The sequence below is a fragment of the Lynx rufus genome, unplaced genomic scaffold (genome assembly GCF_022079265.1).
Source record: "Lynx rufus isolate CCGP_SWC_20201006 ecotype Redwood Valley unplaced genomic scaffold, mLynRuf1.p SCAF_12, whole genome shotgun sequence".
Lineage (NCBI taxonomy): Eukaryota > Metazoa > Chordata > Mammalia > Carnivora > Felidae > Lynx > Lynx rufus.
The window spans coordinates 5,815,400-5,827,227 of NW_025814826.1; positions in this window are offsets into that span (position 1 = coordinate 5,815,400).

Consider the following 11,828-nt stretch of genomic DNA (forward strand, 5'->3'; position numbering starts at 1 on the left):
TCGCTCCCAGGATGCTGGTGTTAACATGGAACTGTAGGGGAAGAAAAATTTTCTCTTCTACTCTTCTAGATTCTGTGGCTGGTCTAAGAATTAAATTGACTTAACGCAGATTAACAGGAGAAGAAAAATTATTTTAATTACTTAGATACGCGTGGGAGTCTCACAAAAATATGAAGCTCAAAACATGGCCAGAAGATTGAAGCTCATATGCCATCCTGAGCTAAGGAATGGGATAGTGCTCTGGGACTTTGGGGTGGAGGGAAGGCAATTCCTAGGAAAATAAGAGGAGGAAATGTAGGTTGCTGTCATGCAGATAAGTCTCTCAGGCAAAACAGTGATCTCTGACAGTAGCTCTCATCCTATAAGCCCTCTTTCTAATGGAAATTCACAAATGGAAGTTTCACTTACAAATAGGGCAAAGTCTACTCTGTTTTCCGAGTGTCTCTCCTGTCTGCCGTTTCTCAAAGTAATTGACTCAAAGTATTCCTTATGCCAAAGAGGCATTTGTGGGGTGGCATATTCGATCACCCTTCCCTGGGCTCTTGGTTTTCAAATCTGGAGGTGGGGACAGAGATTAACTGTCGCAGACTTTGGGTCTGGAGGTCTCTCTTGTCCAGCAAGAGAGTGAACACAGAATGAAATACGAGAGAGGCTAATGTCTGGGAGGAGACAAGAGCCTTGAGTAAGGGTCGTCGCTCCGTTTTTATTAGGATCAGGAGGCTTACGAACGTGGTGGACAAGCAGAAAGAGACAACGAAACAGTGATCATTAACTCAAATGTGTGGGAGAAAGGGAGTTTCGAAGGTAAGCAGTGTTAGGGATCAATACAAAAAAAAAAAAAATCTTGGTTCTGAGCAGATGGCTGTTTATGGCAGGCACCCAGGTACCAGGCACCATGTCTGTTTATCTTTACTTGCCTAGGGTATAAGACAGATAGAGCTTGCTACCTCAGGGTCAACAGGTCACCTTTCTTTTGCTAATTAGCTCCAGGCAATTTCACCCTGCTGCTGCCTTCTATCTATCTATCTATCTATCCCTCTGTTTACCTGTTTACCTATTCTGGAAGCTTTTGTCCTGTGGAAGCAGCTCTACACCTTTATTCTATGCTGGGGGCACTTTCACCCTGTTTACCTATTCTGGAAACTTCCATCCTAAGCCTTATTAACCCATTGATGCAAGCTCGCGGAATTCCTAAACTTATTCCCCACAATCCATGAAGTTAAAAAGCCACAAAGCTTACTCTTCTCACCAAGATTCAGCTGTTTTTCTTGAAAAAATGCTCAAAAATTTGGGATTAATTTTCAGATTCTGAAAATGTTGATTCTGACAATTTTTGCCATTTTTTTTTTTTTTGTTCTTGCTGTGGCTTTTATGGAGGAGAGGATTTTCAAAGTTATTACCATGCCATTTTCACTGACATCTGAGAACAAATTGATTTTTATATTGATTTTGTATTCTGTGCTCTCGCTAAATTCATTGTTATTTTTAATAGCTATTTTGTAGTTTTCTTAGCATTCTCTATATTGATGATCATTCCATCTTCAACTAATGACACTTACACTGCTTTCTATCTTATCTGTCATCCTTGATGTCTCTTTTTTGTACCATTACACTGATTAGGACCTCCAGTATACTGTCGAATGGAGGTGATAAGAGACAACATCCTGATTTTTCCCAGTTTTAGGAAGAAAGCATTAAGTCATCCACCATTAAGTATGTTCCTAACTATAGTTTTTCATAATTGCTGTTTATCAAGTTAATAAATATCCTTTTGTTAAATTAATTAAACAAGGAGGCGATTAGACTGAGATGACTCTAGGGCCTTAGTAGTGGGCTTAAGCAAACCGACACCTACGCCTGAAATGCGTCAAGGTTAAGATTTCAAACCTGCAGGACAATCAATCACAAACAGCCCACTAGGCTTTCAGAAATAGGACAACTGTTTACAAAGCCAGTCAAATAATTTCCTTGCTTTGCTTCCACATCCTCTCTGTAAAAGTCATTCACTTGCTCCTGTGGGTAGCGGGTTCCTGGTCACTTCCAATTTGGTGCTGCCCAGATGGAATCACTTTCGGCTTAGATAAACCTAAAAGTTTTAATGTGCCTCAGTTTATCTTTCAACCGTTCTTATTATACCCGGTTTGCTTAGTTTCATTTTTATTACTGATGGCCATTAAATTTTGCCAAAAAATGTGCCCCATATGTATGGGTCAGGGGTCAGCAAAATTTATCTGTAAGAGATCAGAGAGAAAATATTTTAGTATTTCTAGGCTGTACAGTCTCTTTGTGACAGCTCAACACCTCTATTACAGCACAAAAGCAGCAAAGAAAATAATAAATAAATGAATGTGCCGTGGGTAAGATTTACTTATGTATGTATGTATGTATGTATGTATTAAGAGAGTAGGGAAGAGGGAATAGAGGAGAGAGAGAGAGAAAGAGAAAGAGAGAGAGAGGAGAGACAGAGAGAGAGAGAGAATTTCAAGCTCAGCACAGAGCCTGACACCGGGCTCCATCCCATGACCCTGAGATCATGACCTGAGCTGAAATCAAGAGTTGGGCACTCAACCCACTGAGCCACCCAGCCTGGGATAAGTTCATTTGCAAAAGAAACTAGTGAGCTGAATTTAGCCCACACTTTAGCTGGCCAGCGCAACTAAAATATCATTATGTTTTTATTTTTTCCCTTTGAGCCTGTTATATTAACAGGTGACTTTCATTCATTTCTTTTCAAATGTTCTATCAATCTTCTATTCTTGGGATAGAATCCACTTGGTCATGATATATCATTATGATTTGATCATTGTTAGATTTTATCTAACACTCTACTTGAGTATTTTGTATCATGACAGAGTTTCTGCCTTCCCATTTTGTTTTTCTATCTCCTTTTTTCCACTGTAACAGCTCTAGGGGCAGAAAACTTTTCTCTTCTTCCCTTCTCGGTTCTTTGACTGCTCTAATAGTTAAATTGACATAGAACAGATTAACAGGAGAAAAACAAATTTAACTTCATACATATGGGAGCCCCATAAAAAATATGATTCTCAAGGAAGTAACCAAAACAGACAGCTTTTATTCCTTTTCGACAAAGAAAAAAATAAATTTGTGAAGAATTGACAAGACAAAGGGGTTGGAGCTTGAGGCAGTAAATTGGTGAAGAAGTAACAAGGTTTTATTAATACAGCCTTCTTGGCCCTAAATTCCCTCTTTGGTGATAAGGATGCCTTATATTCTGCTGTACAGGAGGGTACCTTTCACGTGGAAGATGTATTTCGTGCTTTCAAGGGCACAAAGGAAGGTCAGAGTGTTACTTGAAACTGGGTTCACCTCTTAGTAGATGTCAAGCCAGAAGGTACAACCAAGCCAAAGAGTAGGAAAAGGAAGGATTTTACCTGCAACTAGGAGAGGAAACACCAGGGATATTTCCCAAAGCACTGTCCCCCTCCAAACAACAAAACTGGGGCAGTTTCAAGCTAAGGGTTCATGCAAATCCGTGGAGGGGCTTGGCAGGGGAGAGTGCATTGTAGAATTGGGGCCTAAGTCACTTAGGTGGACAAAATCCAGGTCCTGGTTGATTGATGTCACAGGGCCTGCAAGGGTCCACACCAACAGCTCTTTGAATCTAGACAGTCTGGGGTTTGAGTTTTCAGAAGGGTTCAAATCCTGGAAAAATGACTCAAAACTGTACAGTAGGTCATCTACTTTTGAAACAGCCCTGGGAGTTTTATCATTGATTTACTGGCTCTGATAGAGTCAGACTATCTCCTGCCAGGTAGAGACTATTAGATTTTGCAGTCTCTTTGTTTCCTTAAAAATCTTTAACTACGGAGGTTTTTGCATTCCTCTGTAATTCCAACACCTGCTAGGAAGTTCTGCAAGAAATGTGCTTGGGCAAGTAGTGTGGGTCAAGCATAAGTCACAAAACTCAAAGCTCGAGACCTAAAATGACTTCTCTTATGTCATGAAAGCTCTGTCTTATCTTTCTTTTTCTGGGACAGCTAACTCTTTCTGCTTAGGAGAGTGTCCTTTCACCAGCTGTGTAACTTTATTTTAATCAATATGCCACAGAGGCACAGTTTTGGGGGACAGGGTGCGTAACTGCTTTCCTCACGGCCTTACCACCAACAACGCTGATACATTTGCTAGTTTTCCCAAACTTGCAATACACAAAAAACAGTTTCAGGATTGCTCTACCTTTGTGATTGTTAATAATACACCTTAGAAGTTAAATTAAAAGCACTAAACAATTTGTTGGGTATCATGAGTCATATCGAATGATCCAACAACGTTCATTCCAGTTTGAAAAATAAGAAATGAATCACTTTTGTACTATGACAAGTGACAAAATAGTGGTAAAAAAGCTTGTCCTACTTTGACCTGGCTTTATTTTCAATACATCTCTATTTCTTCTGGAGTACCAGTGAATTCAGCTAGAATCAGTTTAACAGGAAAAAGTCTTTCTTTTTTTTTTTTTTTTTTTTTTGACATTTATTTATTTTTGAGAGACAGAGCACAAATGGGGAAGGGGAAGAGAGCGAGGGAGACACAGACTCTGAAGCAGGCTCCAGGCTCTGAGCTGTCAGCACAGAGCCCAACGCCGGCCGACTCCGGGCTCTAACTCATCAACTGTGAGATCTTGACCTGAGCCCAAGTGGGATGCTCAACCAACTGAGCCACCCAGGCGCCTTGGAAAAATTATTTCTAGTCTATTCATATCAAAATGAATTTTTCAGATTCCTCAAGAAAATAAAAAATGTTTCAAATGCTCCCTGAAAAAGGAAAACATACTCACTCACATTTATATGGAACAAAACACTAAAACACTTAGGTAACCTAGTTTCTGATTAATTAATATTGTCATATATGTCCAACTCAATGCCCTAATCGAGTAGCTATAAAATTATTCTGTAATATGGTAAACTGAACTCCACTTTTTTTTTACACAAATACTTAATCTTTACTTGTTGTTTTCTTATTTATTTTCTTTTTTGTTATTTTTATTTTAATTCCAGTAGAGTTAACAACAGTGTTATATTAATTTCAAGTGTATAATATTGTGATTCAACAATTCTTTTTCTCTTAAACGTTTATTTATTTTTGAGACAGAGACAGATCATGAACGGGGGAGGGTCAGAGAGAGAGAAAGACACAGAATCTGAAGAGGCTCCAGGCTCTGAGCTGTCAGCACAGAGCCCGACGCGGGGCTCGAACTCACAGACTGCGAGATCATGACCTGAGCCGAAGTCGGACGCTTCACCGACTGAGCCACCCAGGCGCCCCAACAACAATTCTATACATCATTACTTACTGCCCGTCATGATAAGTGTGCTCTGAATCACCTTCACCTACTCTTTAAAAAGTAAACTATAACCACTCTCATTAATAGCTTAGTTTTCTTATAGCTGCCATCTTACAGTCATAAGAGGACTTAACCATCGAGTTTACACTCTCAGAAAATGTTTGCAGGTATTTGTCACAGATACAGAACAGTACATATCCTATAGCATTACTTTAGCTGGGGAGCTAATCTTGGCATTGAAACGTACTCTTTCAAGAATTACTTACCTTAAAGAATGAAATGATGGTGTAGTTATGACCATTCTTATTGACAGCTGTCCTCAGGTTTTTTTAGCTACTTCAGAAAGTGATCTATTATTCTTCATGAACTTTCGGTCAACTTTCTTTAAAATTTTTCTATTGGGGGCGCTCCTGGCTGGCTCAGTCGGTAGAGCATGCAACTCTTGATCTTGGGGTCGTGAGTTTGAGCCCCACATTGGGCATGGAGTCTAGTTAAAGAAGTAAAATAAAATAAAAGCTTTAAGCACACATGCGCGCGCAAACACACACACACACACACACCTTCCAGGGCACCTGGGTGACTCAGTTGGTCAAGCATCTGACGCTTGATTTCAGTTCAGTTCATCGTCTCACGATTGGTGGGATCAAAGCCTGCATCGGGCTCTCTGCTGTTAGCCTGGAGCCTGCTTGGGATTCTCTCTCTCCTTCCCTCTCTGCCCCTGCCCTGCTCACAGTCTCTTTCTCTCTGTCTCAAAAATAAATAAACATGAAAATATAAATTTAAAAAGAAAAACCTTGCTGAGGGTTCAATTTCATCATGTCTCAATGAAAACAAAAACTACAACACAGGTTTTTGTTTAGGGTATATACTCATTTTATACAAAAGGGATTCCATAGTATTTTAGTGGGTATTTTTCAGTGATAATATCTCACCACTATGAACTTTCTAATCAATATTTTGGTGTTCGTAGGGAATTTTTGAATCAACAAAGCTATGTCTACAGTTCCAATATTATACTGAAAGGCCATAACTGTAAAGACTTAGTCTGTACTGTTATAAAATCCACTACAATTTTCTCACATGTAGTCATAATAAATTTACAATCTGTTTCTGAGCCAAGAGTGAATCACCGCTGGGGTCTCCCATCAAATAAAAATAGATAATACAGCACTTTAATCTTAAAACATATGCTCTTACAAAAGGTCACATTTATCTATTATAAGATGCAAATTTCCACATTTTAACATCTTTGTAATTGAGTGTACCTTTCAATAAATGTGTTTGCAAATCACGGTCCGTGAGGCAACTGTAACGAAATATTTCTCAGTGCATTGTCCGTGTGCAAATTTAGGCATAGAAATCCACATTGTCATTCAGTTTGAGAAATGTGTGTTACTAGTTGTACATGTGTTCAGCTTAACTGGTGTTTAATATGTCTTGAAAATTATACTAAATTTCAACGCTGCACTAAAGAAAATATGGAAACAAAGCAGAATATTAAGGTTTCCAAGCAATAAATTTGATAAATATTCATTGCTTGGAGGAATGAACACAACTGTTTGTTGGCCTGTGAATTAAAAACCCAGCTTAATGTAAGACACTTTCAGGTGACTGTGTTATGTTGTTAGGAATATATTGCCAAAATTGCTTATCATATGGCATGCAATGTGAATTAAGGCAAAAAGAATTGTCAAATTCTTTATAATAGACATAAGAAATCCACAGCAAGAAAACTCTGGCACGTCTGGTTCATGCGTAAGCTGGTACTATTTTAAAGGCATTGAATGCTAATGTGTTAGAAATTTCCTGTCTACTTCAGTAGACCAGCATTAATTCCTAAGGTGATTTAAATCGGAAAAAAAAAACTATATAGAAAATAGTGGTTTATCCACAGTTTTTGACATGCCTTAAGAGTATGATGTCAGTGCTTTGTAGCTCGATCTTTGTAGGTCAAGATCATGAATGCTGATTATGAAAAGCACCATTTGATGTCACTAGGAAGCTATGGCTTACTGCCGGTATACTAAAAATTGCTTCCATATTTAATTTTAACCCATGTAATAATTCTTAAGAATGAAATCTTCCCTAGTGATTTTGTTGTGCCTGCACAGAGACTTGAATGGAAGTCAGGAGAGCTGATGGGGAGTTAGCTGTAAATTCTGCTCTGCGGAAATCCTAGAGCCTGACGCTAAGCTACCAAGAATCTTGGTTCTTAATGAAGGTCCTGGGTGGGCATTTGAAAACATGACAAATGAGTGATATGAAAAATGTGAGTTGGTTCTATCCTGGCAACTTGTGTGGTCAGCTACAGCCCCTTATGTCTGTAAATAAGCTCTTAAAAATCCCTGGAGGAAAGAATATAATTGCACTGTTATCGAAAACATTCCAATAACATGTTTTGGTATAATCAAGAAAGCACCCGCATCAAAACATGCATGACAGAGGTCAGTGATGTGGAGGAAAATGCCAGAGAGGAACTTTCTTTTCAGAAAAGCTCCATCACCTCAGCTCTTTATAGCACAGGAGAAACTAATTTGCAGGAAAACATGGACGTCAAATCAAAAGTGAATTAAAAAGTTATGGAAATGAGTGGGACTCTAAAAATGAAGTTTTTTGAAGAAACACAGTCAATATATTTTTTAAGTTATACACATCCGTAACATGAAAAAGATCTATGTTTAAATCGGTGCAGAACTTCTGAAAATTCTTAAGTAAAGGATAACAAATACAAACGGCAAGATAATGTAACATAATTTATCCTACTTTTTTTCTTAGTATCCCTTTAAATAATGGTCAGTCTTACAATCTATGGCACCTTACATTGAATGGCGTGGTGGTAGCATTGTTATCCTTTTGTTTTAAGGGACTTTTAAAAGAAATATAATTAAGGGAAAATGATTTTGCATTTTACCTTGAGGTTCAAAGAGATGGCTGTAAATATTTTTTTCAGTTTGCCTCATGGAAATAATTCACGAAAGCAGCAGTTGATAAGAAGAGAATAAAAACATAGAAATATAATAGAACCTAATATATATAATTATATAATATTACGTGATATATTATAATATATATGCATCCAGAAAGCTATCAGACTCAAGGTTTGACATTCAACTCTTGATTTCAGCTCAGGTCACGATCTCACGGTTCGCGAGTTCGAGCCCCGCGTCGGGCTCTGTGCTGACAACTCAGAGCCTGTTTGGGATTCTCTGTCTCTCCCTTTCTCCGTCCCTCCCCCACTCACACTCTCACTTTCTCAAAATAAAAAAAAAATGAAAAGAAAAAAAGGGGTAATTCAAAGCATGTGAAGTAACATTCCTATTGATATCATGCTTCATATACATGTTCCTAGAGCTAGCATTTGTCTGGATTTTAGGGCACATCACTAATTTCAAATAGTCAGTTCAGTACTCCTTTAATATTTTTACACCGCAACTTAAGAACACTTTGAACTGCATGTTAAATGTATGATCATGATAATTTATATGTCCGAGAGCAGAACATAAGATGCTTTTCTGCTTTCCAACTGAGCTGAATAAACAGTAAACAGTTCAAACTCTGTAACTCTCTCTGATATCTATCATTACAGTGCAATCAGCTCAGGCCAGGATTTTTGTAACGATCTTGTAGAGTGTTGTTGCCTTTTTAATATCAGGAATGTTTCCGAGGGGCGCCTGGGTGGCGCAGTCGGTTAAGCGTCCGACTTCAGCCAGGTCACGATCTCACGGCCCGTGAGTTCGAGCCCCGCGTCGGGCTCTGGGCTGACGGCTCAGAGCCTGGAGCCTGTTTCCGATTCTGTGTCTCCCTCTCTCTCTGCCCCTCCCCCGTTCATGCTCTGTCTCTCTCTGTCCCAAAAATAAATAAACGTTGAAAATAAAATAAAATAAAATAAAATAAAATAAAATAAAATAAAATAAAAAAAGAATGTTTCCGAGAGGTTGCTTTGCAGATAGGACTCTCACATTTTATGTTGTTATTTATTAATTTCAACTGTGTAGGTTTCATTTTCCAATTCTTTTCCAAAAATCCTGGGAAAGCACATGATAGTCCTTTGTAAATTGCTTATGAGTCACATTTCTTCTATAGAGAAAATTATTATAAATATATCTGATCGCCCATCCATGATTTCCAGAGATGTGGTAAATAAACAAAGTTGTTTTGAGATCATGTAATTTTAATTTAGACAAGTGATCCCCGTAGGGTCTATGCTGGAGAATGTTGGCTGGAGTTGTGGACAATGACCTGGGGTAAGAATTATATGGGGCCAAGGTCATCGTACTTTCTTATGTCCTCACAATAAACCATGAAAAGAACACATGGTAGAGGGAAAACAGGATGGACTTTTAACATTTCCGCCACAATGCCGAGGAATCTGGCGTAAAGTTGGGGTATTCATTTAAACCCCAATCAAGGTAGAACAAAAGGAAATGGTGTGCCCCATGTTTTTTAACTTCAAAATGTTGCCTTAGCAAAGGGACCGGCTTGATCATTACTAGCGGATTCTAAGCTGCTATATAACAAACCAAAATTAGCATGTAAGTCTCCTAAATTGTAACAGAAATTTTTGATCTGTACGCACTTGATAGATAAGAGATAAAAAGTTCCAGAGGCACGTTCTTTGGATAATCGAAAGAAGAGCTCCTACAATGGAAGGGCGGTACCTGTGACCTCACACACTCACAGGGGAGACTGGCTCAGTGGAAGAAACTGCGGACAATGAGGGTCAGAGGCTGGCTGGGTGCAGGTCAGCCCAGATCCTTGCTCGTTTTCCACGTCCTAAAGCACAAAGGTGATTTTCAACCAATTGTCCCCACTTGATGTGAAGAGAAACAAAGAGAAAAAGATTATAGGCATGACTGTTTCCTACAGAAGAGATTTAACGTGGGCAACATGGCATCCCTATGAAAACAAAAGCCAAAATATTAGATATTTCATTTCAGCATATTGTAAGGAGAAGATGCACAGCCTTTGTATATATTTTCACTTAAAATAAAACAGCTGTCGTATCAATACACTTGTTCTAAGGAAGGGTTTTAATAAAATCTCATATAATTTTACCATACATTTTACAATACATTTCCAGGATTTAATAAAATCTCATATAATTTTACCATACATTTCCAGGAATTCAGTGTTCGAAGGTTAAAAATGATGTAGTGTTTACACATATACTTTTATATAATTTTCAAAGTGGCTTTTTTGCCTTAGTAGTGTGGCATTCTACCTGCATAACCAATTGCACCACTGACTTCTTCCTCCAGCCTTAGTTCATACAGCTTGGGGCTTTCACACTGATAATGGAATAATAAATGGTGGGGCGCCTGGGTGGCTCAGTCCGTTAAGCGTCTGAATTCCGCTCAGGTCATGATCTCACGCTTCGTGGGTTCGAGCCCCACATCGAACTCTGTGCTGACAGTTCAGAGCCTGGAGCCTTCTTCAAGATTCTGTGTCTCCCTCTCTCTCTGCCCCTCTCCTGCCTGTTCTCTCTCTCTTTCTCTCTCAAAAATAAATAAACATTAAAAAAAAATAAGTGGGAAGTCAGGGTATGAATAATAAAAATGATGCCTGGGGATTGACTAAATATGAAACAAAATATTTAGAGGAAATACAGTGTATTTCCAAGAGTCTGAAAATCAAGACATAATCCTTGAAAATAACAGAAAGTCTAATTAAATTTACATTAAGAACAATTTAATTATAATTTTAAGATCAGCACACCCACAAGGAAATGGAAACTGTCAAGCAAGACCATTTACCATGTGTTTTTTCCCTCTTTTCAAGTATAAGACAAAATTTGTATGAAAGTATATTTTCTCGCTAACCCGGGTGTCATTAATATTATTAATGTTTTATAAATCTGCGTTGGATTGAATACCTGGAGAGCAAATGCTATTATCCACATTATACAAATTAATGGGAAATAATGTCCTAATAATAAAAAATTTTTTTGAATGCTCACTGATGTATAAAATGTTGGGGTTCAGAGCCGACGGCCAAGAAAGGATTCTTGAGACATCTTTGGTACAAAAAGGTGGTTTTATTAAAGCACATGGGCAGAAAGAGCTGAAGTGGGGTCGTGAGGAGTGACTGATTGTATACCTTCGGGTTGGGAGGGGGTTAGGGATAGTGTAAGTCTCTAAGGAATTTTGGAAGCAAGATTTTGGGGACCCTTAACGAGGGCTAGCTATTGTTAGGAAAAAGTAAACCCTCAGTCCTGACTCCCTTCCGATGTGTATCAGTGGGCCATCAGTTTGGAGTATGACTGCCAACATATGTCTTGGTGGGGGGGTCAAAGATCAAGGAAGTTTCAATAGGAATTTTTATATGTTAAAGTAGACCCATAGGCTCCTGGGGGGTCAGGCTAAGACGGCCTTGTGCCCTTAGCAAAGCGTCATCATTGAGGCAGCTGAACTCCTTAGAGGAATGTCACTCGGCCTGTTTCAAGGACTTGTCGATGGAAGGAAATTTAAGTTTTTCTTCTGCCCTTGTTTCCCACATCACTCGCAAAGATTACGTGTTTCCAGACAAGAAA